The 26,502-nt window shown below is 38.9% G+C and overlaps 1 protein-coding gene across 1 annotated transcript in view; it reads right to left on the bottom strand.

Moving 5' to 3' along the window:
• The window catches only part of SLC9A9 (solute carrier family 9 member A9), a 183,600-nt gene that overhangs the window by 5,093 nt on the left and 152,005 nt on the right, over window positions 1–26,502 (bottom strand). The gene's annotated exons all lie outside the window — the stretch shown is intronic.

Below are 26,502 nucleotides of genomic sequence, written 5' to 3'. Positions count from 1 at the left end.
TCCATCTTTTGTAAAGTCAGTGCGTTTCTTCAGTAGACAAAGTCTATTTCATCAAATATTAAATTTCTTTATTGCTGGGAGTGTTCATAAGCTGTTCTCTGTAATACTTTACTTTCAGCATTCAACACGTTTGTTTTACACTTGATACATCAATGCTTCTTTATATAAAATTAAGTAAGAAAGAGGCTTTGTGCTATTGTCTCACACCTGTCTTTCTAGTCTTTTCATCCAGAAGTGCTTTTTCTGAGATAAAAGAAAAACCCGTTCATCTCGAGCAATTACATCACCTGCGTGTCTGTCAATAGCAGCTCTCCCGTGAGTCCCTCAAGCCGACTTATCTTCTCTGCTACTTTTACTCGCAAAGTAATTTTCAGTGCTCTTTGGCAAGCAGGTCTGTCAGCTATTTTTGCTGCTAGGAAAAATTTGCTTTATTGATTTGTTGTCCCACTTTCTCTGCCCTGCTCCTTTCTCTTGCTTCCTTGCTTGTGCCATCTTCCCCACTCTTTCTCCCTGCTTCCTTAAAGAAGAGAGGAACAAACGTAACACTGAGTAGTGATACAAGTTCTGCTGCAATATTGTACAAATATTGAGGGAGGAACACTGACTCTTAGACCTAATCACACCAGTGCCTCCTTTGCTTTCAGTATTGGTTGTTTATGGTCTCACTGCTTTACATACAAAGTACAAGTTCTTTATCCTGAAGAAACTGTTATGTATAATATGCTTATCTCAGTTACAAATTGAAAGGCCAAATAACTTGTTCTGGTCTCTGTACTGCAGCCATGGAAGTTGTTCTATAGTGTATGGAGTTTGTGTGTGTTCATTTGTATTTTTTTTTTGTTTTTTTAAAGTTAAGCTGGAGCTGCTGGAAAATTGGGTGATTTCTTTATCCAAGGTCATATATTGAGTTAGTGTGAAACATTAATTGAATCTGGTTCAAAAAAAATGGTGAGATTTCAATATTCTTAGCAGAGCCGTGATCAAGGTGGGAATCTCATGAGATCAAATTGTGGGGGGAAGGTTTAGATTATCTCATTTTTGGTGGAGTAAAATCAAGACAAAAATCCTCTTCTGATCAATTCCCAGTCTTATTTGAAACCCCAAACTGCCAAGCAATTAAGAGCTATTATTAAAAAGCAAAGTATGAAAACCATCAATTAGAGTTGTTCTGTTTTCAGCACTTCAGATAAGCCTAATTAAAAGGCCAAAAATGGAAATACAAGCCTATCTTCTGGTTTTTAATCTTTGGAAATATTTGCTTTGTTGTTACAAACAACTTGAACTGTTTGAACTGAGCTGTCAGACTGAGTGTGAAAAGTACAGGCTTGTAGTGGAAGTTGCATTTGATTGTACTGAGTTCTGTCTGCTCTCTTCTTTTATTCTCTTCCAGAATAAGTAACTGAAGATGAATATTCCTCTACATTTCTTAATCTGATGGTGTCTGAACTAGGCCTTATTTGTAAGGAGTCTTATAATTTCATAATGAGCTTTTCTACCACTCTATAAAAGCAAGTCCTGTTTTTGCCATGCAGCAGTAGGGGCTGCATGCTGAAGCAGGCAATCTACCCAGCCACCACAGTAGCCTCCAGTCCTTTGAGCCACTACTACTTTTAACATAAACTCTCGTGTCTTGTGTATTTAATTGGTTGCTGTGTGTGTGTACAGCAGTGTCCTGGATTTGAGTGATTACTTCATTTTGCAACAGGTTCTCTAAATCCCCTTCCTTTTGCCTGTACTCTGACACATTCATTGTGTATTATCCATGCTTCTGCTTTGAAGCCTCTTGAGATGCAGTTTAAAGTGAATGCAATTTTCTTGTGCTTGTTGTGATGATTCTGTAATAAATTATTTATCTTTGTTCCTTATTTAACTAGTTATTATTCAGCCCACTAAAGGAACTTAAATTGCACTGGCCTATTTTTCATTGTTTTAATAACCTATGCCATAAATGTTTCTTCTTTACCGTTGACACAGTTGCTTTATAGCATTACAGACATAATCGCCTCGTTTAGTGCAGCATAGAAGAGGAAGAAAAATCTGTGTGCTGCGCTGGCATTTCAAAAGTGTATCAGACATGGGTCTACAGCATTTTAAGGCTGGCAAGAAGTCTTATCACGCTCCAGCTGCTCTGGTTACATCTCCAGGGAGAAGTAATTTAAATAGTGCAAAACTTACCTTTTTCTATTACACTAAGTTTCTTCCAATTTTTAAAGCAGCCTAAGTGTAACCTCTTGGCATAACTCAGAAATTACAGTTGAACCGAATTCATGCCTGCCTGATCAGGGACAGGGAGAAGATAGCAGGAGAGGTTTGCATTTCAACCCTCTGTGGGCAGAGCAGCCCACCTGTGTGGCTCAGACTAAGCCATACAACACACTGTGTTAAACAACATCATTAATATTGTAAAGGTGGTAACTTCTAAGTTGTGAAACTGAATTCAGAATGCCAGTATTTGCATGTGCATAGAATTTTAATCCTTATACAGCACTGGCATGTTACCATGCATTGCTTTTATAATAAAATACCAATTTTCCTGTTGATCTCCAGGATTCCACTCTCGGTTCTCATGCCAGAAATGGTTACCCTGGGTCCTCTCTTTGCTATTTGACCTTCTCTTTGCCCAAGCAGTTTGTCTTCCCTCACCACTAGTCAGACACAGTTCCCCTCCCTTTCTGTCTCACTGATACCTGACATCTGAATGTTTCCCCCTTGCTGGTTCAGCTTGTGTCTCTTCTGAGTTTGCCTCTGCCCTGTCCTGTGCTGTGCTGCCCAGCAATGAGCACAGAAGGCAAGTGTGTGAACCACGTGGCCCCGAGTTACACCACAGGGAGGGTGTTTGCTGGGGCTGAACAATTCAAATAAGGGCTGGGGTGGGGGGTCCTGTGTGCTCAGTAGCAGCAGGACCTTCAGAATTTAGCTCTCGACACTGAGAAGTGGTTTGGTTATTCACACTCTTGCAAAAAGGCCCAGGTTTTCAATGTGATCTAATTTAGACTAGAGTTTCAAAGAAATGGCAAAAGCCATCTTCAAGGTGGAATGTGAGGTCTCTGCTCTAAGTGCAGTGCATTTAAAAATAATCTCCCGAGGAACCAAACCATGGAATTGTGTGATGTGCTTTTCTTTAATATTATGTCTGAAATAAACATGTATTATGGAAATCTTCCTCCTGCTTCACAAAAATACAGGAAACCTGAAAGACCCTTTTCAAGTGAGAAGTCTCAGGTAAATTTGATGAGAAGCACTGCTGACACTAGCCATGTTGCAGAATGTTTAGGTTTTCATTATGCACAAAATTCTGAGATGTAAAACCAATTTTGACATTATATTAGGAAAAAAAATCAGAACCTAAAAATTCCTGTGACTGCACTTTGTTAAATTGACATGTTCCTCCCAATGTTGAGGGTGTTGGCAAAAATCACTACTTGTCTTTTTGATTAAATAGCATTAGCATGTTCAGATAGGGGAATATATTCTGGTGAAAATGTGCCTGTTTTGACTTGGTTCACTTTTCTTTTGTTGGAGGAACAAAATTCTAGTACAGCTGTGACTCTGCTGTGAAAAACATCATAGTAAGAGAGAAATAACTTGTTCAAGGGGGAACTCGTGACAAAAACCAACCACAGCAACAAAAAAATCCTAAAACAAACACCCCCCAGCCCCCAGCAAAGCAGCAGATGTAGTCACAGTTGGAAATATATAAGGCAGTTCTGTAAAGCCCTGCATTTGGCCCAAAAGATGGCATGAGTTGCCTCATCACATAGTGGGGACTCTGTAACTGAAGGCAGTCCCATCCTCTCTAAGGGCAAACTTGCTCACACTATATTTACTATTAAATAGCCCCGAAGCACATGAATTCTTGTGATACTAGCCAAAATTACATATGGCAAATTTTCTAGAGAATATTCTCCTTTATCAAACTGGTATAAGTACACATCTGTTACATGTATGTTATTTGATAGTCTACTGATGGGTGCTATATTTCTGCTGTAGGCATGAGTCTCTAGAACTTAATGCCACCACTCCCCAAATCCATCTTTCGTCCAGTGTTTTTAAGATTTCTTGAGATTTGCAGCCTTTTGTTTTAGTGTCGCTTTTGCAAATATTTTTATTTTGTAGATTACTTATGAGTTTAATATTACTTTTTGTTGTGCTTATGAAGAAATATACACAAGAAATGTGTTGAAGTAAAGATGTCACTTCTATTCTTTAACCTATTTTCTGCGATAATGACAACTGAGGTTTTGCTCTTTGTTCGGTTTGTGTGTGATGGTTTTTTTTAAAGGCTAATTTGGTATTAGCTATGTGTTAGCCTAAAGATCAAACATTTCCATTTTGGTAGTGTTTGAGTGGGAGCAGGCAAACCATGAAACTTTTATCTGGCTGAGTTCTGCACGTGGCTGACTCCTGCTACCAGCTGACTGAGATTATTTGTGTACTTTATAGCACAGCTTGTGTGCGTGACTGAGCTGGGGAGGCTCAGAGACATCGCCGGGTCTTAAGTGCGTGCACAGAGGATTAAAATGACCCAAAGGAGAGGTGTTTTACAGGGGTCTTTTCTTCTGGCTCTTGCAAGAGAGGATGCTGTTTTCTTACCTACCAGAGGATGGGGAGTTATCGGAGTTGAAAACTTGGGCAATGGTTGTGTTAGGTTTAATTGTCAGAATAAGAATTATGTTTTTGAAAAGACCATGAGATCTGCAGTGATTTAACAAGATAACCTGATCTGCACTGTGGAGAAAGCGGAGAAGGAATCACTAAATCTGGTCTAAATGATATTTAAACTTATAGTTGTTTCTAGCAAAATCTACTCTAGTTATTTGTGACTTTGTAATGTTTTTATAGAGAGGTGTAAAAAAATTTGAAAATTCCTGCTCTAACTTAAAATATTAAACAACTGATGATAAAAGGAATCATACAGTTGCTCTGCAAAGTCAAGTAATCAGGTCTTTTTTTGATAAGATTCCTTCTCTCTTTCTCATGTCTGAGAGAAGGGAGGATGATGAAAATCAGTATTAATAAAATCTAGTCCAATGTGTCCTTACAGGAAAGTCTGTCTGACTTAGATTCTAGACCCAGATGTAATGTCAGACCCTAAGAATTAACTCTGGCTGTCATGCAGAATATGGCTGAAAATTTTCTGCTTTCAACTTTGAAACTGGAAGTATTGCAGAGATGTGGGAAAAATGGAGGAAGTTAATAGAACTGTTCTTAGTCAGGTCTTTTTATACATGAGTAGCTGCAGACTGAGAAGTGGCTTGTTCTCTTATATGTGCTGAGTAAAATGTCTGGGATATTTGCAGACCAGTCTTTAGTTGTGAGCTCACTAAAGCAGAGAGGAAAACAGACATCTTACTCTAGATATTTGAAACCTATTATATTCTGAATAGATCACCTCTATGTAAGAAAGAAAAAATCTTAAAACATAAGTGAAGACTTGCTTATATAACGGATGAATGGTACTGCAGCTACTTTTGAAAATAGGATAGATTGTGCAGAGGATGGGAGAATACTCATATAAGATTCAAAAGGAATATACAAAGAGGCAATAATGTCAGACAAATTAACATTAGAAGGAGCTTTGGAAGATGCAGACTATGTGAGGCAGATAAAGAGAAGAAGAAAAAGCTTCCCTGACATCAGTTGTATAGTAACAAGGAAATGACCCTTCATCTACCAAAAAAAAAAACCCAAAAACCCAACCTCCCTAATACCCTCCTAAAACCCCCAAACAAACAAACCAAACAAACCCAAAACCTCAAACAAATGGAAAGCGTGAACAAAAATACAACCAACTAACTTGCACCAACAGAGATGCACATGAGTCAGCTCCACACACAGTGAAGAGGTCAGACTGTGTTGCCATCAGCATTGATGACATGCATGTGACTCTTCTGAAGTGTATGTGTGATTTTCAGTTGACATCATTGGTAGGATGTGTTACCCCTGTCTGCAGACACCCTGCAGTTGGATATCTGAAAGACATCTAACCTACCAGTCTTACTGTTTCCTCAATAAAGAGAAATGGCCAAATCCCAATGCAGTTAAATCCAGCACTGCAGGATTGGAATGAACTGAGATTAGAATGAATTTCTTTCCCTCTATCAACTATAAAAGAGTCTAAAAAAACTAAATTAGACTTAGGTGGCTAATAATTAAGTATCTAAAACCTGGTGAAATGAATCTTGCCTCAGGACATGAGAATGTAGAATTCATGAGGCAAAATATAAGAAGTCAAACACAACATCCTCCATACCTAGGAAAAATAAGAGTGTATGAAAGGCATCTATTTTTATAATTAGGAAATATTATATTAAATGCATTTAGAATAAAAAAAAGATAAAAAGTGTGTAAATTTCCGTGTAATAACTATGGCGCCAATCCAGCAGCAGAAATGAAAACTTTAAAATTATTAAGCTTGTGAAAACCTGAGTGAACATGGGATTCATAAAAAGAAATTTCACCTTGGAAAATTTCATTAAAAATATTTCCTGGCATGTGTGAAGATACAGAAAACTTCTCAGGACATTGCAAAACCAGTCTACCCATGGCTTGGCAATAGGGTTTCTTTTCCTGCAGAAAAGGAACTTCTGCAGATGGTACATTTAGCATGACTACAAAACTGGAGATACCTATGGTATGAGTAAGCTAAATTATTGCATCAGAAGGGATGAACACTGCTGTGACCTGGCTGTGCATAGACCCTTAAAGCCTTAGAAAGTCTCAGGTGCCAGCTGCCTCAGATGAGATCACTTTGAAGCTCTTCACATGAAGCACAGTCAGTGTATAAAATGCTTGAACCCTGGTGCTGGCAGGGGGAACGGATTTAGAGGCACAGGCAAGTTAGGAGGGATTTTTGCACTCTGTGTGGAAGACTGTGTTCCATGAGATTGTCCTTGGCATCACCATCTGCCCGATGGTATTCCAGAGAACAGATGTGTGGAGAATGAGGACTGGCAGTGGTTACACACCTTGCTAATGACAATTTAATGGCAGTGGCACCACGAGTAGAATCATTTCAACATACAGGGAGAGTAAACCTTAAAGATGAAATGCAGCAAAGTATACATACAAATTGGTTTTGTTCAAATGAATTACTTCAGTTGCATCACAGAGGAAGAGAGGGAAGGTCTGACTCAAATAAAGGGAAAGTGTTAAAACTTTGAGAAACATCAATAAATTATATCAGGTACAATGAATTTGCACCTACTAAGGCAGGTCCTGAGGGTAGCAATGGTTGTAGTGTTTCTATTCTGTAACAGGAGAACTTTGGGACCAGGAGGGTGGTGGAAGGAGTGGGGAACAAGACTTTCCAAACAAATGGACATCATTCTACTCAAACTAAAATACTGCAGTGAAAGCAAGGCAATAAAATGGTTGCTGGAACTTTGTAAGCAGCAGCTGGAGTAATATTTTTGCTGTGGACCTCTGGTGATGCAGATTGAAAGCTAAAGCCAGCACACCAAAATTGTCTTCAACTAGAAAAATAATTATTTGGCATTTTTTCAGGAAATCATATGAGATATTTCATCATTGCATTAGATATAACAGTGCAATAACAGTTAAAATAGTTCACAGATCTGTGGAGACTGTTTTTGACAAGTCTCCAGCTTCAGCATTGCCAAGAGTCAAAGGATGCTCTCACAGTTATAAAGGTACAACTTGAAAGGGAAATATGATCCCTTAGGAGAAAATCCTGTAAGGAATTTCTTGCACAATTTTGTAGAAGGATGAGATACAAACATGGAGGAAGTCTTGGAGGAGCAGCATGGCTTTTATTCTGATTCTTGCTTGTTTTTGTAAAATATTAACAAAACCAGAAACAAAAGTGATAATTCACTGTATCTTTTAGAAAAAAAAAATCTGTATAAAGATAACAGAATCTCTCTTCCCTTCTCAGAAGACTATGGGATAAAGAGTAAATAAGGAGACTGGTGTTGTGGCAGAAGTGAAAGAGAATAGTAGCTCCGAGGAAAAGGAAAATTCTGAAAAAGCTTTTGAGGACTGTTTGGTATGGTAAGAGTTCAGAGCAGAGTGCTGTTCTCTTGGCCCAGCATGACTGTGCTGCGTGAAGCCCTTGGCCACACTGACAGCAATAGGAGAACATGGGAATACATCATTGCTTATTTGATTGTGTGACTGTGAGAAACCATGCTCATTTCAGGTATGGAAGTAGATTCCAAAGCTATGTGACATGTTCAGGACATGGTTTAGCCCTTTTGCAGAAGTGTATTTTACTCAGTAGCGTGTTGTACTTCTGGCTGGTTTGGTAATGAGTGTGAGGTGCTGGGACTGGCTCAAAATAAGCCATCTTTAAGTCTCACTGTGCTGTGCCACTGAGAGCAGGACAGCCTTTGTAGAGTCTTGTTAATAGAAAGCTTGTTCAGTTTAATATAGCCTCTGAAAATCTCTACTCCCATGAGCAGATTGGTCCAGAGATTGTCTTCAGATCCTCTAGGAGCTTTTACCAATGTGTAATCCATGTTATATGCACAATTAGCTAGCTGGATGAAGTTGGAAGTCTCTAATAGGTTTGTGAAGAAAGCACATTAAGAAGTGGAGGGGGCTCAGTGTTGAAGAAGTGAAAACACATTGCCCAGGAATAGGTTTTGCTGTAATCCAAAGAAAGCAGCCTTCTGGCAAGCCAGATCTTTGCTGTTGTAAGGATATTTTAAATCAGATAAAGACCAGTTAGAAAACCAAATTCCAGTGCAAAGAACAATTGAGGATAATGAATTATGGCACATATCCAATAAATAAAAATTAGTGAACACAGAAAGAAATATGAGATATTTATCCTAATATTCAATACTCAATTCAAATTAGAGCTTAAAATTCTGAATAGGTAAACTAGATACTTTGTTTATGAACAGTGGCAGATTAAAATAACAGAACAGAAGATACATATTAAGAGATCAAACTGCCTTTTGATCAGCAGAGAAGCTTATCAAATATAAAACAGAAATAGCAAAAGCGAATGCTAGATTTCCAGCTGGGATGGCTCATCTCAGTGCTCCTATCACTGTCCCAGCCTGGAGCAGGATAACTGTCTGAGCACAAGAGGCTTTCCTGTGAGCTGGGAATGCTGGAGAATGGTGTGTGGAGTGAGGACAGGGAGCTGTGGTGGAGAAGGTTTGAGAAACGTGGGGAGGCTGGGAACAAGGCAGTGTGACAAGTGACTTCTATGGTGGCATGATTCCTTCTATTTATTACTGCAATACACTGTGCACATGTACTGGTGCTGGCATGGGCACAAACACAGGCAGTGACAGAGGCGGGGAAAGCACGGTGCATGAATGAGCATCAGGCTTTCTCATTCTGGGTTTTATTGCAGATAGAGAGGTCACTTATTGGGGTTTCAGTCATGAGCTGCTCATAATACAAAAGCCAGCAATACTGTGCATGAGCAGGTGTAGTTATTCTATGAATGTGACTTGGTTAAGAAGCGCATTTATTGAGATCACTGCTTTTCTTTTCCTTTCCCATCTCTGACAATCCCTGCTCTCAACTCCCAATCCAGATCTGATTTCAAAACTGTTTGCTACTCAGATTTCACTATAATGGCTCACTTCCAAGTACCTTCACATTTTAATTGATTTAGACCTACACTTATAGGTTTACACTTCTATTCAAAAGCCTAACTCTGTGTGACCTTATGCTCAGTTTACCTCCTTTTTTCTGCAGCTATTTTTTTCCCCACATAAAACTATAGTCAAATTATTGCTTGGCAGCTGCTGTTGACAGATGAATTGGATGACAACATTTAGATAACTAATCCCATTGATCTATTTTCCCCCGTGAGAAAGCATAAGAAGGAATTTGGTCACTTGGACGCACTTGACATCTCAGAATTCTTACAGAATTTTGTTGCGTGCAGAGGGGACCCGTTTTTCAGCAGCGCAGTTAACTGCCTCTGGCACACTTACATAGCTCTGCAGTCTGCTGTGGAAGGGAAGCAAAGCATGGTCCTTTCTGCTCTGAGGTTTCAGCTTTCAGGATTTGTTTTATTTATAATTTAGCAGCCTTGCTTGCTTTGGTTTCCTGGAATGCCTTTGACTAAGACGTGTCAGATATCAGAATGACTTCTAAGCCAGTGAGGGGAGCATGGATAGCATGGTCCTGTAAAGAACTGGTCTTCTGCAATGGCATGGCTGGAGCTATCTCAGTAACAACCACAGCACTCCAGGGCAGTGAAAAGAACATAAAGCAAAGAACTGAAATCTTCTCAGGACTCGTGTTTCCCCAAATGGAAGAGCTTTGAGCAGCACCAGGCATGACATGCTTCCAGCTTTCCATATGAGCTAAGGCAGTGGACAAGAATCACTGTGTGAACTGCTAAAGTCGTGGCAGGTGTTTGGAAGTGAAAATCCAAGTACAGTACATGTTATTTTGATTTGTCCTTCAAACTGAGGTGGTGTTGGTTTTGTGAGGTCTAAGGGCTGAATTGTTCCTGTTGAACTGTACTAAGCTCTTGTGCAGAGCTTCACCATTAAGAGTCCCAAGGCAAGGCCTTCCTTAGCACGTCAGGCAGTGTCTGAGGTCACACAGTCCTCCAAGCCCCTGTCAACATGAGGTGTACAATACTGCCAGAGACACCTGACTGAGCAAGGCTTTCCAGTACTCTGGTATGGACCACTACATCTAGATTTGTCTTGTTATAGAAGGTCAGTTTTTATGTGGCAGGAGAAGGATAACCTCTAATAATTTTTTAAATCAAAATCCATGATGACACCTTAAAGAAATAGAAAAATCCCAAATGAAACAACCCCCCCAACAAAACAGAAACCTGAGCCTCCCAGAAAACCTGTAGAAAGTATGGAAACTTAAAACATACTGATAAGCTCACTGGGTATCTTAGCAGTAGCAGACATATTTTTGAGTACTTAATGAATTTTATGTAACACTGCAGTATAGAAATTGCTGGCATCAAGGTACACCCTTAGAAGATACAGAGCTTGCACTGCTTTCTCAGGAAATGAGCTGCCTGGAAAGTTCAAGTCAAATTCTTAAAATAAAAAAATGAAAAGGAAGAGCAAAGGTTCAAATAAATGTCTTGGTTTTGTCAAAATTGGGAATTTTTATTGCCTTTCACTAGACATTATTTAAATTTCCAGTAAATTATTTTAAAGTAGGCTACATTTATCTTCAGCCAATTTACAGTGAAATCTGGGCAGTAAGTATAAAATAGGCTTAATATTGTAAATTGTCAAAAGTTATACTTTTTTATTAGTGAATAATAACTAGTTTAAAACTGCATAATATATATTGTAAAAATAGACTTATTTTCTGGTGTTTGATACTAGTGACCTTCTTCAACCTCTTGGAGATATAGACCATTTAGGTTAAACAATAACATCTGTTTAACCTACATATAAGGCTGCTCAGGCTGTTTCTATAGAAAATAGATCTTGTCAGACCAATCTAATTTTATCCTGAGATGAAATTACAAATCTGATAAAAATGACCTGCATTTAATAAGCTTTGTTCAGGCATTTGAAATGGCATTATGATGAAATTATCTCTCCACAGTATCAATAAGACATACATTAAATTAGTTAAGAATTGACTGGTTGATAGACCTAAAAGAGTAATTGCCAGTGGAGAACTGCCATGAGTTGATATACCTTGAATGCTTGGTAAGCTGTTCATTCAAATGTTTCCTGTAACTGGATTCCTGGAAACAAACAAGCAGGGAGGGCCAAACTTCCCTGTAGTGCTTGTGGGTTGTAGCTCCAAGACTTTTCATGAGCTCTAAGGAAAGCAATGCATGGAAACAGTGAGCAGGGAATAAAAGTAGCGTGCCAACCTTTGTGTTAGACACTACTGAGGCCAGTGCTGGAACACTGTCTGATGTGGTGGTCTATGTTTTGAAGTGGTTATCAAAAATTTGGGAAGTATCTAAGAAAGAGCCCCCTCTTTCTTCTCCCAAAATACTAAAACTAGAGGAAAAAGTGAAGTAGTGACTTAATAGACTCTTTAAGTACCTTTTAATGAAAAAACCTCCAATGTGATGCTGGACTGTTCATTTAAAAAATAACTTAATGCAGACAATACACTAAATCTGTGCTAAAACACACAAGATGTTTTAATAATGACTAATCAGTGGAACATATTCCTAAAGGAAGTAATGAACTCTCCATTGCTGGTATTTTCTGATTGGGAAGGGATACCTTTCTCATATCTGGTACCCTTTAGCACACATAAATTTCTGAAATCAATACAAGGTGAGACTTAAGTATCCTGATGTCCAGGAGCTCAGACTTTATGATGTAAAAGGCCCTGTGCAGCCTAAAATTTAGGCTTTATAAATTTAATTAGTTAGCACATTTAAAAGGTGTTCAGCACTAGGAAAGTCATAGAAGTACTTGTTCAAGTTAATTCCCTCTGGAAAGTTGGTTGATTTAGTACCTGAGGAAATATTTAATCTTTTGTGCCTGGTTGTCCCAGGTTATGTCTCTGTGACTACACTTGCTAAACCCTGTCTTTCTAGTTACTTAGCTCTGCTTCATTTGTCTTGCTAACATTCTGTGGGAGCACATCATCTAAGCTCCTCTTTGCCCTCCACTAGTGGAATAAGTACTTCATTGTCTTTGTGTGTGAACCTGTAGTTCTTGGATGAGTTTACAATACTGTATTGGCTTTGTACTCAGTTATAATAGCTTGAAGTTTGTCAACAAAAAAACATTTAACATTTAGTATATTGAGAAAAATGTTTTGTGCAAAGTATTTAGATTTAAAGTAATTTTTTTTTTTAAATCCTGTCTCTAATACATAAGAATACAATTTATAGTAATGGACTATTATCTCTTATTCTGGAAAAATATCCAAATCACATTGAAATCTCATGGAAATTGGCACCAAAGCAAAGATTTCTCTGTCTCTGCAGGACTGTTGTTAGGATGCTGCAGCAAGGTGCACAGGGAAAGCTCTATCCCACCCAGAACATGATTAGTGATGTACAGCTTTCAGATGCTCAAATGTTTATTTTACTGCAGGTGTTGCACACAATAGGTGTCCCAGGCAATAGATACCTTCAGTACTGTCAGAGAACCTGACTTAAACCTGAAGTTAACTAGACTCAATCTTCATGAGCATCATGATGATGAAAGTTTCACTGGTGAACAGCAGTAAAGTTACCAGGTTGTGGCAGTATTTACAGTAACTAGTTTTGTAGGTGGCCCTAGATTGCCCTGGATAGCCGGGGCCATCCTCTCTCTATGATGTCTTTATTCACTTCTGTGTTATCCAGTTCCCACCCTGGTGTTTAGCACAATCTCTGATTCTCCTGGGCAAGGATTGCTTTTCCCTCCTTTCTGCCCAACCAGTGATGCTACTTCCTCTGCTCCCAGCAAGTTAGAGCAAACCTGTGTGTGTGGTCAGTTGGGGTGTCTGGACCTAGGAAAGCAGCAGTGAAGGAGGGAGCTGTTTAGGGCAGGGTGTTCCCAATGCCTCTGCCTGGCACTTTTTCTTCCAGGGACAGATGCTCAATTTCTGGGGAGTTAGTGAGCTGTAACAGATGCTAGCTATGGACTCCAGAAACCTGATAGCTTTTTGTCCAGAAGGCTTAAGAGTGTGGCAGTAGCTGATATCTAGTGTGTGATGATTTGTGGGTATCAGTGTCATGCAAGACTTAAATGAAGTTACCTTTCTTTAGTTACACTTCAGCAGTCCACAAAAGTTCCATGGAGGGCCAATTTCCTTTCATCCATTTGGATCATTGGCATTGCCATGATCTAGATGAGAGATTGACATCTTTACTAAAAATATATATTTTTTGACTCTATAGCTAATAATTTTCTTCCAGAGCACCACTGGAGCAGCTGCCTCTGCTATTTTTGGCATATACACCTCTAGACTGCAGACAAGAGCTCTCTGTCTGCCCCTTTTTAAATATTATTTTCTGTATATGTGCGTGATGGTGGGTGTTATTCTGGATTCTGTCTAGTAGTTCTTGACTATTCCACCCCCAGAAAAGCTCTGATCAGAGTGAAGGACCTGAACCAAATTTCTGCAAGATGCTAAAATAACATTTGTAACAGAAATATCTTTGATTTCTCAGTTGAAAATGTTTTTGGGTTTAGATGCTTGACATTTCAGTGAAAAGTCAGAGTCTTTCCAAGGGCATTTTCATTCCATTGAAAGCTGATTTTTCTGTTGAAAAACATTTGACCATCATATTTAAGGCCCAGCTATATAGAAAAATACAGCTTTGTCTGACCTAAGACAGAAGTCAAGGACAGAGATTTATAAGTAATTGGGTTGAGGATGGCTATGGATGTCTGACCTCAGAACTAAGCAAGTCTTTGAACGCCTTTTGAAGGAAAAGGGTAATTCAAGGACATGGAGTTACATGGAAAATCAGATAAAATGCAATGTGTTTTTAACAAAAGCTGATTGTCACACTAGACCAGTATCTGTCTTTGATAAGATAACTGTTTTGCTAGACAAGGTTGAAGTAGCAAATCAAATACATATATGTAGGTTTAAGTAACACACATAAGGTCTGTTGCCTCATGGGACGTTATTATTTGAGAGAGACAAAAGGCAATAGTATGCATTAGAAGACAGATAAGAAATTAATTTCCCATTTAGACATCTTGGGTCATCTCAGAAAGAGCATTTAGGAATGGAGAGAGGCTGTATGGGATGTGCTTCAGACCCTAGTCTTGGGAACAGGTAGCTTTGAATCTGGTGGTGTCTGCAGGGCTGTCCTTCTCTGGGTTTGTGAATATCAGGTACTAGAAAAATGTTATGCCCTCTCTGTGTCATTCCTTCCTTGATTTTTTTATTTCTGGTTGTTTCTCTCATAGTATCAGGTTGATTGTGACTTGCAGTAAAACACTGTGACAATGTGAGAAAGGTGCCTGAGAAGTGCCTGCTTCCTGTCCTGTCACTCTGGATGCTGTGGCATTGTCCTGTGAACCTCCCCAGGTCAGCAAACTGAAAGGAGCCTGTGACATATGAAGTAGAAGAAATTTAAGATGCAGAAAGGTTTAATAGCAGAGCAGTCTTTTGACCTCACTGTTTTGACAAAAAAACTCTTACAACATTATATTGAGAGGCAGTAGAAAGCTTTTTATCCTGAAAGAAAAGATGACAGCAGATTATCTTTTATGGCTGCAGTAACATTGTCTCAATGGGTGAATCGGGCTCCTGTGTTTGTTTAAGGATGAGACAGAACTTTGAACAGGCCCGGCATCGTTTTGAGATTGTGTGCCAGGTGGTTTTATTTGCCTGCATCTCAGTTCCATCACTGAGGAAACTGAGAGAACTCATTCAGTCTGTGGCCATTCTCTGCTGAGCTACATAAACTTCTGTCCCTAGAATCAGCAATGAACAGCAAATACTCTGCAATTTCCTTGAGGAATTGAGGCTGGTAAGTCCCAACTCCCAGGCAGTATTTGTTCCTCTGCTCTCTGAAGTCAGTCTGGTTTACTATATGTTGCACGGGCTTTACCTGCAGAGTTTGGCTTTCAGTTAAGGCATAGCAGCAGGTCCTTGATGTGTGTGTGTGGGAGAGCAGTATGGGATGGCCTGACAAAGGGCAGAAAATTCAAATACACAATACCAGTAGTAATATTATTTTGTTTTTCTTATTGGTAGTGTAGTGCTACCTAAGAGCACCCCCCTCACACTAGACAGTGTCTTGTAATCTAAATAGGATGTGTCATAAAACACTTCATGATCAAATGAAGTATTCTCTCAAGAAAATTAAATGTCTACAAACCCGTGAAACGTGAGCTCTGTAGTTGTAGTCATTACAAGTGCTGGTAAGTTTTACTTTGTGGTACTCCTGTAACAATGGGAAAGTAGCTAAATTATTTGAACTCATAAACATTTGTGTTTTGAACATTTTTTTCAGTAACCAAGGGAAGATAGTTTTAGAATATATTTATGATTCACTTTCTTCCATTCTCCAATTCTGGACCTGCCCTAATGGTCTCTTTGTCTTTTAGTTGCCAAGATAAACTGCTGTACATGTGCATTTGTGCTTACACTATAAAAATTAATGTGAACTTGGAGGGGTTGGGAGGTAGCAATAAGGGGTGAGGAACAGCATAATTGGATGAATTCTGCTCCTAAGTGTCTGTCAGGCAAGCTAGACAAAGGGGCTGGGAGAGGGGGCTCCTCCACTTGGTTGTCACATTACGCTCACTCCTGATGTTTGAATGGAGAGTCAGGAGGTTGAGCAAAGCCTGCAGTGGGAAGGTGGATAGAAAAAGGACCAGCATGTGCACTGATCACTGAAAAATGAGTAAAATAGCTTTGAGGGGGGAAAAAAAGAAGGGTTTTGTGAAGAAATATTAGTTTGTATCATAGTGCACAGTGCATGCTGAATGAGAAAAGCAGAGATGTTTTCTAACTTTTAAAGATGAAACACTACAGCTTTAAAAGAGCAGCAAAGCATTTTGCATGCTGCTGTTATTAAGAGTGAGATCCTGCGAAGGGGTTGTTAACTTATCCCCCAGATTTCAGGCTTGGTGATGATTAGTCATGCTAAATCCCAGGGGTGTTCATGTACATAATATGTTTTCCTTTCTTTTCCCTCCTGTTCTTTTGGGCTCTTTCTTGTCTGTTTCCAGAGATTTTCTGATTGACATAATTTTCATGGATAAACCCCACCTCATCATTCATCTCCCTCTCTCAGGATTACTAATTGTTCCTCTACCTCTGTCAGCATCCTAGCTCATGTTACCTATTTATTAAATTTTCCAGGAAGCATGTTCTTTGTGTTGCCCCTCACACATCCAGTAAGTTTTCTTAGAAAAATACTTCAGAAAAACTTAAACTAGTTAAAGTTCCTTAAAATACTATAATATTATATAAAAAATATAGTTTCTGATAATTTCCTTGTTTACCTTTCTCTGTCTGTATCTCTGTCTGATATCTTGCAGGTTGCTGTCCTGTAGACTGTGGGGGAATTTTCTCTTGGGTTTCTGTGCAGTGCCAAGCACAGCAGAGCCTCCACTTTGTTACTGAGTATTAGGAGAACAAAGAGTATAGAAAGAACAATAAAAATATAAACAGATAATTTTGCATTTGTATAGTGAAAGAGTTTTCTATCGCGGTGTTTATACACATGCTCTCCACCCCCAAATGTTAAATATAAAAAGAGACTTAAAATTAAAATGGTGCCTACTCGTGATTTTGCATTGTTCAGTTAAAGATCAAAATTAAAACTAGAAAAAGTAAAAAACCAAACCCTAAGATATAATAAACAACACGGTTTTGTTGGTTTTCATTTGGTTGTCCTTCAGTACCCTTTTACCAATGCAGGAGTGATTTCCTCAAAATGAGTTTCTCTTTGGCTTTTGGGCATTAATGCACCAATTTCCTTTCTGCTACTGAATATTATCTGATCCTGAAACTGGCTACAATTGAATTATAGGCTGTTCCTGTCAATCACAGCTGCTTATCTGAGTCTTATTTGGGCTGAAATTGAAAATTCCTTAATAGAGTGATGTTGGAGCTTGGGTATTTTCTCACAGGGGCCAAACCACATTCCCTCCCCCCTCGCCTCTCTGCATGTGCCACATCTGTGACCAGCTGCAGTGGTTACAACCCCATGCAAAGTCTTGGGGTGAATCTCTGTGCAATTCAGCCTGTGAAATGTGAGGGCTGTAATGGTAGAAGGAGCTGTTGCTGAGAGGAGGGACTTGCCAACTTCTTCCCTTCTGCACTGCAGCAGCGCTGTCGATGCAGCAGTTCCTGGAAGGTGAAGCTGTCGCTGCCCTGTTATACATGAAGGAAGATTCTGACCCAGTCCACACAGCCTCTTTGCCCAGGTTTTGCAGGATGCTGCTTGGTTTCCCCTCTACCTGCCCAACTCCCAAGAGATGTTAGAATAACATAATGTCCAGATATCTGTCCTCAAACTAACAGCTCCTGTTAATAATTAATGATTCTATTTGCTAGCAAGGGTTGTGTTTACTGGGCGCTATAACTTTACATCATGAGCAAAATTCAATGAAAACTATACTGGGGAAGAACAAAAGAAAGCATTAAAGGGCTTTTATAAAGTCATAGTAGTGAATAAATTTGTAGAAAAGAAACGAAACCAAAGTGCAGTTTTGAAGTATAGAAGAAGAACTCAACACACTAAACTGACCACTTTCCTTATAAACCACATGATGTATAAAGATAGTATTAACTTTAATAACTTTAATAATTTTAAAGTGTAACCTGTGCTTGTGCATAGCATGATCTTTAATTTCTGTCCAGCTAAAGCATTGATTTCTGCTTCTTCAGAGAACTCATGAAACAAAGATAAAAGATCCTTTTTGCAATTTGTTTCATGCACCTTCTCTTCTATATTTGATATAACTAGGTTGTGTCATATACTTTGTGGAAAATTTGATTTGAATTGATGAAACATAGCGTGAGGTAAAGCAGTCACATGACTTCTAGCACAGCACAGTTTTGGTGTTTAGGAAGTCTCAGGAATGTATCAAAAAGGCAGGATTCAAAAATGTTTCTCCCTGGTTACCAGTTTGCCTCCAACACATTTTCAGATTCCTTTCCCTTTTGACATTTCTGAGTAAATGTTCTCAGGTTTTGATTTCTAAGGACTCAGTGTAACAATCTGCATGAAACAGTTCACAAAATAGGTAAAGTTGTTCTGTTTGTTTCAGAAAGAAACTTTTGGAGTCCCATTCATGTCAGTTTTTGACAAAGACAAAGCATGCATTGGGTGTTTGAGTACACTGAATCCCATTAGCCTACTCGTTTGTGTGTGCAGAGGAATCTGTTCACACCAGGAACCAGTGCAGAACAGCTGTTACCTTTGAAAAATTGATTATTTCCATAAAGTTTGTTTATTCTGTTCATGCTATTAAGTTTTGACATCTCTCCAAAGAACTGTACGAATGCTCAGACTTTTTGCTGTGTTTTACTGCTTAATTTGTTTGCTTTGGGCGCATTTATATTCAGGACTGTACCACTGAAACTTAAATCAGGTAATTCGATCATAAATTGTTGTGTGTCTGGTGCTTAAAGGTGTCCACTCAAGGTTTTGCCTCACTTTAAGTCAGTTTTGAAATACCACCATGGAGCAGCGTGACTTTGAATAAAGTTTGGGTGTAAGTTCTCTAACCTGTTTAATGGGGTAATGCTGAGAACAGGGGAAGAGAGATTTTTCACAAGTAACACAAACAGACCAGCAGTCACATAAACCAAACTGCCAGACGAAAATAGCAAACTCATGCATCTCAGAGTCCTGCAAAGATGGATTGCTTCCCTTTTCTCTTATCCTGTCTAGCCAGTGTGACTGGGCAGGACTTTGTTCTGGAACAGAAGTACCCTGTACCACTGCCTGGGCTGGAAACATCTCTTTTGAGAACAGAAGGAAGTAACTCATTTTTGTTGTCAGCTGCGAACCAAGTGTGCTGGTAGTTACATAATAATTTAAAAAATGTTAATGAATGCTTATGTGTAGTTATGATAGTGTTTTGTCATAATAGGTCAAGGGATGCAGCTTTATAGTCCTTGCTGACAATCCATTTTGTCACCAAGCCCCTGACCCAGCTCATTTGTGTAGGTGTAATGTGTTGTGCACAGGAGTTACAGAACCACATCTACTGAGGTATTGTACAGTCCTTGTGAAATCTATTGCTGAAAATGATGTTTTAGGGCTATTTGGGTGCTGTAACACTCAGCATTGCACCACCTAACTCCAGGATCCCAAAGTGCCTGCTGGAATGATGAACTTTGGGCTCTACAGTAACAAGACTTAGGCATAAAAAGGTTTCAGAGTCCAGATGAGTGAAAATCCACTGAAGCTACAAAGAAATGAAATGTAACCCAGAGTTACAAGTTGAATCAGAGTCAGGACTACATGGCATTCTGTGGTACATCTCTGTGTGTCCCATCTCTAATAGTAGTAGCAGTATTACTATTTACCCATTTGGACAAGGGCTTGAGCCTCAGTTTTCCTCACATGAGGCACAGACAGGCTTCAGAGTCCATTCTTCTCTCTGCCTAGTGGAGTCTGGGAATAGTTCACAAATGAAGAGTATCATGTCTGCCATTTAGATTGATAACAATCAGCATGTGCAAAGCCTTGGAAACTTCTAACTTGTTTTGGACACTTTTTCTGAAAATCATAGAACTCTCTGTACTGCTTCTCACGCCCTTGTAGATTTAGTTGGGTATACTGAAAGTGTGTCCTTGAATCCAACGGTTTTGTTCCCTTGGGTTTATCCTATGAATCTTGCTATAGCTTTAGGAAACAAGATTAGAGCCCTAAATATATCAGGAGCATAATATATACATATTATTTTAGCTCAGCACTGCAGCCATTTGAGAAAATTATTTACATAGAGAAACAGTAATATAAGAAATATCTCATGTGAGACGTGTATGCAAATCAAGTCAGTATATACTAAAAAGCAACAAGTGATTGATACCCTTGGGTGACAGACTAAAGAGGAAATAGAAAAGTGAGAAATAGCATAATAAATCTAAATATTATTAGAATTGGGAAATCTGGTTAGGATATCTGTCTGCAAAGTGGGAAAATATTTTATGGACTTTCATTTACACTAGTTAGTCAAGAAGACTATTTACTATGAAAAAGTGCCAGCTATTCTGTAACTTTGGGTTGGTCCTCTCTGTTTTCAAATGCAGCACAGTCCAGTACTGAGATGCACTGATTTCTGCAGGCTTAGGTGTTTATCCAGAAGATTATTGTCAAGTCACGCTGAGGATTTCCTGCACTGAAAGAGCCAGATGTGTGGGCCATAGTATTTTCTAATAAAGTGGATCTTTTACCAAGGTGTCAACTGCTTTTTTTCTTTTTAGTATCCAGACAGACATATCTTCTTTGTGTTTGAAACTGGACACTAAGAAAAGAAGCTGTTGGAGTCAGTCAGAAAAGTATTCACAGCAAATGCATACAAAAGAAAGCAGAACTAAATGAGTATTTTGAGAGGAAAAAAGTAGTAGCCAAATGACTAGATTTTGCCCACATTAGGCAGTTCTGCTGTAGGACTATTTTTGTGTCATCCCAATGTCACTTTAAAACATCAGGCAAAATAATCATGCCTTACTTACGACCTCATTAAAGACGTGGAGTAGTGCTCTGCCAATTAATCAACAAAATGAGATGTACCTGCTCCTTATAAGTCTTCTTGGGTCATTCCTTTACCAACTATAGGTCTGCCTGCTCTGTTCAGAACTGTGCTCCCCAGTAGCCAGGGCATGGAAAGACAATCATCCAAAGTGGATCAAGCCACTGAGAAAGGCAGGAAAGGAGGGACAGCTGGTGGCATGGGAGACTTTCAGTGGGAACACACAGGGAAGGGGGTGGACTGCACAACAGGCTCATTTCCTTCCCTGGTCCCTCTGTTAAACATAGATTAATCCAATATTCCTCATTTGCCCTCTGAATTGAGGTAAGGCAATCTGTGTACTGGCAGGTCACCATTTTGGTCAGTCACAGATAAAACAAACATCCTGTAATCTTTCCAGTGAATCTCCTCCCCACTAGTCTTTTGCCTTTTTATGGCTTCTGATCCAGGTATTTTTCTCTTTCCCTGTGACTTTTTATTACACAGGCAATAACTCATCTTTTTTTTTTGGTTTTTTTTTTTTTTTTTGACTTTCAGAATTATATTCAGGATTTCTCCCTTTAATATAATACATTTTAACTCAGCATCAGTAATATTTTTCTGGTTTTTTTCACTCTTTTTTATATCTATAGCCACAAATACTTTAAAAATAAGTATTACAGTTGACCTTTGTGATTACTAAAGCTGAAATTTGATTCTAATGTTTTTGCTTTATGCTTTTCTATGTCAACCAAACATTGAATTAGGTGTGTGGGTTACATTGCAAATTTCTTTTGTTGTTTTGAATATATGTTTTTTTTTGTGGATTAGTTATAGATTTTTTAGCTTTTAGAAACACAAGAACTGATGTCACTGCTTGATATCTCTCCAAAGAACTGCAGGAAACATTCAAGTTTCTGCTCTTGAATCTAAACATACTCTTTAGTTGTAACCTGAAACATGTTTGTTCACGTCCTGCTTTGCTGAAAGCACACACTTTACTGAGAAAAAATTCCTTAGTGTTGTTTGACAGTTACTACAGCACAACTAAACACAAAGATCTATTTTATTTTTCATCCTAGCTTGGATTTACTATCAGGCATCAAATGTAATAGTAGGGACTTAATAGCTTGTGCATTAGGTAGTATAAAATTTTTATCTAGTATAATGCGTTTATCATATAATTCAATGGTATCTGAGACACATTCTGGCTCTCCTGTGAGGAACATTCAAATACTTCTGCTCAGTATAGAGCTTGTTAGTACACTAGTTTTAGATCTTAATAAAAAGTGCTTAGAATGGAAAATGATTACTTGATACTTCATGTGCAATGTTAATACTTATTGTCCTCTGTTCTGAGATTCATGAGATGTCTTTCACACCTATCAAAGTAACAGAAAGTAATTATTTTGTATATGGCAGATATTACTGCAGGCACAGACATGCCATCACAGTATGGTGTGAGGGTACAGTGTCCTTAAGAAACTTAAAAGAAAAACACGATTGTCTTCAAGAAAGTTTTCTTGATCTGGTTGGTAAAAGTTACTAGATCAACATCGATGATGGCAGGGTCACAGAATGTGCTGAGTTGGAAGGGACCCACAAGGATTATTGAGTCTAACTCCAGACCCTGCCCGAGACCATCCCAGGAGTCACACCATGTGCCTGAGAGGATCATCCAAATGCCTCTTGAACTCTGTCAGCTTTGGTGCTGTGACCCCTTCCCTGGGGAGCCTGTTCAGTATCCAACCACCCTCTGGGTGAAGAACCTCTTTCTAATATCCAACCTAAACCTCTCCTGACACAACTTCAGGCCATTCCCTGGGGTCCTGTCACTGGTCACCAGAGAGAAGAGATCAGTGCCTGCCCCTCCTCTTCCCCTCACGAGGATGTTGTAACTGCAGTGAGGTCTCCCCTCAGTCTTCTCTTCTCCAGGCTGAACAGACCAAGCGCCCTCAGCCACTCTCCACGAGGCTACATGTGGGTGCTTGTTTTGGATTGGCAGACAGTATGAGCTGCTTCACAGAAATATGACAAATAGAAGGGCAGATGAGGAAGATGTCACTGAAATTCTCATAATGATATTTGATGAAATTCAGAGCCCCGCCAGAAACTTCAAGATAAGGGAGCTAAATCTAGCCTACAGTAAAGATACCTGAAGGTCACACAAGTATATCACCCTACTGGTAAACATATAGCTTTTGGACAAGATTCATGGATTGCAAAATAGAGAAAATTTTATAAAATGCAGACTAACAGGAGAAAAGCGGTGCAAAATTTTAGAATTCCTTCTAAGTCTAGGAATGTTAGTTAAGAACCAGGGCTTGGATATATTCCGTTAATCTATGAAGACTCTATGTGGCATTTTGGTATATGAGATAAATGATTCTCAAAGAGCAGCATTTTGCATGAGCTTCACTCTGTTTAAAAAGTTCTCAACTAGTAAAGGCAAAACATAGTTAATATTTTTATTTATCTGAACAGTGAAAGAAGGTGCATTTTACTCCCTTTCTTACTGCCTATTGTACTTTAAAGCTTTCCCCCAGACTAGATTACTGCAAAGGAAAGTAATATCCCCTGATAAGAGCTGAAGTGAAAGAACTGCATGGCACCTCAAGTAACCATATGTGCTCATCTGGGTTTTCCAAGACTAGCCAAAGTTGACTCTCTAGCTGCAGAAACCAGTGAATCATTCCCTCAGAAAACACATATTTCTTCTCCCTTACAGGGAAGGAAGGGTGAGAAGAAAAATGTATGATAATCCATTGATTGGAGAAAAGTCTAACATGAATTTATATTAATGATAAATGAAATAATTATGTCAATTTTTGGGACATAATATATTTTTAGTTATTTGTTTACAGAATATTAAAAAGTATCTTGTTTTGTGGCGAACAGGAAAATAAGAATACGGATCTTTTAATGTTGGCAAATGTGTGCATTTTGGAAAGGACAGATGCTATTAGATTTTTTTTTCCCAGTAGGAAGTACTCTGAAGCCATCAGGCTTTCACATATAAGTAGGTCAAGGAAGACTTCTTCCAACATTTATGCTCTTTAACTGCAAACAGGAAACTATTCCTCATTTTTGTGTCCAAAAGGCCATATTAAACCTGACCTTGAGCTTATGTACAGTTTTACTTGACCTTTATTTAGAAACCCTTCTGCTAGAAAACTGCCTTTTGTTGTAACTAAAAATATACCTCACTGTCAACATGAGTCAGCATTCAAAGGAAAGAGCTTTCAATCCATTATAGAGGTGCAGTGGAATCCTGACTTCACTGATGTCAGTGGAAATGTTTCCACCTATTCTGGTTGCACTGAGCTTTTCTTCCACCTACTTTATTATGTCAATTACTTTCCTGATTTTTTTTTCTCTTCTATTTTTTCCTCTGGATTACAAAAAAAGCATTCTTTCAGTGGAGCAGCATATGTGTTTGTATATATAGAAGCATTCAGTCCTGCATTGGTGCAGTGGCAGTTACATTTGTGTAACTGTGGCATTCTCATCACTCTCACCTTTCTGAAAGATGTTTCGGGTTTGGGTTTTTTTGGTTTCTCTTCAATTGCGTAACTTCTGCACAAAAGAAGAATTCTCAAAGATGCTTATTATTCTGTTATTTCTTCTAAATACCAACCTACCTTTTTGTAGCAAGAACAGTGACCCTGCCTGCAGACAGCACTGATACATAAGAAATGCTCACTAGCCAGTTTTGTGGCTTGCTTCTCTCATGACACCAAATCTGATGAGAATGTTTTGATAAGAGCTGGAATGATAGCAAAATAGGGATGTATGAAGTTGATCTTTTCTATCTTTTCACCATTTAAAAACATTCTAGTTTTTCTCTCCAGACTGTCTACCATACCACAATCATTTTTCCTATCTCTTGGCAAGTACTCATATGTCCAAAACTTGTGAAAAGAAAACATCCTCATAAAAAGTGTGAATTGTCTTTGAAAGAAAAGTTACAGAAGCAATTTATTGTTGCTGCATCTGTAGAAATTGATATCTGGGTCAGCAATTGGTACCTTAATGGCTTTGTATTGAGGTTTATTCAGCTGCAGGGAATAAACAGGGAATAGTAATATTTATATCATAGGTGATTTTGAAAGAATAAATATTGAGACCTGTGCTGACTGAGTTTATTGATACATGCAGTACAGACCTTTGGTTTGAAAACTGGGCAAAATAAGGGCCAAATTTGCATATATAAAAGAGATTTAAAAGCTTCCCTGTGACTTCAGTGGTGCTGATTGGGGCCTGTACAACTGTTGTCAAGTTACACAGTGAAACTTTTGAGAACCTGGCACAGAAGTTGAAGGTCCTTTAACTTACAAACCTCTCTCTTATGTTAAATGGGTAGTTAAGTAGAAGTTTCCCCAAGACTCTTCTTAAAATGTCAGGGGTTTTCTGATTTATCATTTTTGAATATTTTGTATATTTTGTGAAATTTGACTCCTAAAATTAAAGCCATTTTTAAACGTAAAAAAAAATAGCTGTGCAGTATTCTTGGCTTTTATGTTCAAGCAGTATTAACAAATTAAGACACGTAGCAGCAGCATGAAAACAAACTTGCATACTGTTTTGACATGTGCATCTCATGGAAGGATTGCTAATTGGTGAAAATGCCAATCATTACAGACAGTGATTCATTCTCAGGAGTGGATGATATCTACTGGTGCCACATGGCATATAATCAGTGCTGTGAGAACCATTCATGACCAATATTTAAAGTATTTGGGGGAGATTTCAGCCTTCAAAAAAGGACTCCCATAGAAAGAGAAAGCACAGAAAAGGGATAGTTGCTTTTCAAGGGAAACACTGGAATAAAGAAAAACAAGAAATTGCTGAAAGAAAAAATGTAATATATGTATCCATATTTTTAATTTTGTTAAAAATGAAAAAAATATGTCTCTTGCCCACTCCAGGCTCACACAGTGGTACTGGAATGAATATGGACAGTTACCGTGGGAGTGATGTGGTCTGAGCATTGTAAGTGCTCAGTTGGTTCATGCCAGTGGAGTTGATGGGGTTTACTGGAGCCCAGCTCTGGGGAGCGGGGTGGTGCTGCCCCTGGGGACACACAGCCCCAGGGCACAGCTGCTGGGGTTTGTGGCTGCATATGCTGTGCTGAGAGTGGAAAAGGGGCTGGGTGAACTGTGCCTCTATTCTTCCTCAAATGTCCCTCTGTGCCCTCAGCAGGCAATGATCTTGCTGTGCATCTTATAAAAAAAATCACGTAGTCCTTTGCCCATTCCTGCCTTCCAGGACCGAGGACACACCTCACCTCAGTGTCTGAAGAGCTGTCAGCTCTGTGAGCCAGGACATTGTTTTGTTTACAACATGCCAAAGTTCATTCTTCTGATTTGTCACTTATCCTCTAGATCCAATGATGTGCTTAGTGCTGCTGTCAGAGGTGCAACGGCGGCTTTCCCGGGCTGCTCCTGCTGCTGTTCCA

This window comes from Manacus candei, unplaced genomic scaffold (assembly GCF_025592945.1).
Source record: "Manacus candei isolate 608988 ecotype Guabito, Panama unplaced genomic scaffold, ASM2559294v1 h1tg000015l, whole genome shotgun sequence".
NCBI lineage: Eukaryota > Metazoa > Chordata > Aves > Passeriformes > Pipridae > Manacus > Manacus candei.
The sequence above is the reverse complement of the archived record's forward strand: the minus strand, read 5'-3'. Positions and strand labels throughout refer to the sequence as shown.